General features: G+C 33.7%; 1 protein-coding gene across 2 annotated transcripts in view; it reads left to right on the top strand.

Moving 5' to 3' along the window:
* Positions 1-1707, top strand: part of LOC119593847 (transcription factor GAGA-like) — a 38728-nt gene that overhangs the window by 4756 nt on the left and 32265 nt on the right. The window lies entirely within an intron of this gene.

The raw sequence follows: 1707 nt of genomic DNA, 5'->3' as shown, positions 1-1707 counted from the left end.
TGAATCAATACATCTAAGATCAGTGCATGTATATTTGCATGTATTTTCTCCTTTTGTAAAACTTGGTTTGTTTAAGATTTATTAGTAAAATTTATATTTACTTCATATTTCTGATTGGCTAAGGAACTTCCTGCAATCTCACTAGGGAAGATATGCAACAGGGATATTTCTTTAAAAAGTAATTTACAGAAGAGAAAACATTAACAAACATCTTATACAATGCGCTGTTAGTAATGGGTGCCGTAGGTGGGCTCTGTTATCAAGGTTCAGTCACAAATATAAGGCATTGGATGTCACCTATTGTGTCCATCCAGGTACAAGCTTTCTGTTCATGTGTTAGATTTCCATTATTTGTAGGAGAGCTACAGTTTATTAACTTATTTTTTTCAAATGTTTTGATAGTAAGGGGGTGTTACATATATATTTTTTTCCTCCTATGTTTTTTTTTTTTCTAACCCTGCATCATGGAGATGCAAGTTTTCCGAGCGAAAACTTCCCTATCATGTGAAGAAATATTGTTGAGAATGTACCCGAGTGTGCATGCGTGTGTTTGGCTGCTTAGGTTGAGTAAGATTTTGTCAGTAAATAGTCATCTAAGCAGAATCTGGAGTCTGAGAGAAAACCATAATGCAGTAGAATTGCATGTCTAAGCTGTCATAGAGATTAAGGAGTATCCAACTTCAATACTTAAGATATTTTAGAGATTGAGAATGTGATTTATGACTCGCAAGTTTATGGAAAGTAGGATTTCCAGAACTATATTATCATTTGGAAGGCTAAAATAGCCTATGAAAGAATAGACTTATTTGTTTTATAATTTAGGGTTCTTGGTTATCAAAAGAAAAACATAAAGGATGTTTCAGTTTCATACATATAGGTATATTTAAAAAATCATTAGAACTTCAGAAAATTTGCAAACTAAAAGTTAATATTCATATATTGTATGATAAGAGGATTAGATATCTTTGTATTTATATAACTAAAAATATGCTGATCTATAATTAGCCTTTATAATGTCAGTTTTAACTGCATATTAAAGATTGATATTTATTTGTCGTAATTAGCCGTGCCCAAATATCAGGTGGCAAGAAAACCCGCTATGTGCCACCAGCCTGCTCCAAGTTGTGTACCGAATACAATTGTTCGCTTATTTGGCTCTGGGCACGGTATCCATAAACTGCAGACCCTCGTAAGTGGGGTTAAAGTCTTGTGTTAGTCTCTTTTATGGGAAATTGTCTTTACCGTAGTCAGATGCACACAGGGTGGGGTAACTGTGTCTTCCCCATACTTCTCATTTTTCTCTGAAGCTACTGGTATTGTGTGATCCCCTGTATGTGGCTCATTTCAGTAAATTTGAAGTAATATATGTACTCCATAACTATTTCAGTATTATTTAGGGAAGGCAAGGATTTTATTTGAAGATATTATATGAATATGTAATAATATTATATATGAATATATGATAATGATGTATATGAATGTATGCTGTTTAAGAACATGGAAATGGATGTGTCAGTGTAAATGCAGAACTTCCTATTTTTGCACACAACTCTTTGATGTAACTTTTATTGGCAAAGGAAGGCAGAGTATTCTAACCTGTGCATAGACTTCATCACATGAAATATTGATCAACTCATATCATGGTGTTGAGGTTTGAGATGGCTAGTTTCCAGTATTTCCAGGGTCGTTTTGAGAACAGAATGTGGC

This window comes from Penaeus monodon, chromosome 32, assembly GCF_015228065.2.
Source record: "Penaeus monodon isolate SGIC_2016 chromosome 32, NSTDA_Pmon_1, whole genome shotgun sequence".
In the NCBI taxonomy this organism is placed as follows: Eukaryota; Metazoa; Arthropoda; class Malacostraca; order Decapoda; family Penaeidae; genus Penaeus; species Penaeus monodon.
The sequence above is the reverse complement of the archived record's forward strand: the minus strand, read 5'-3'. Positions and strand labels throughout refer to the sequence as shown.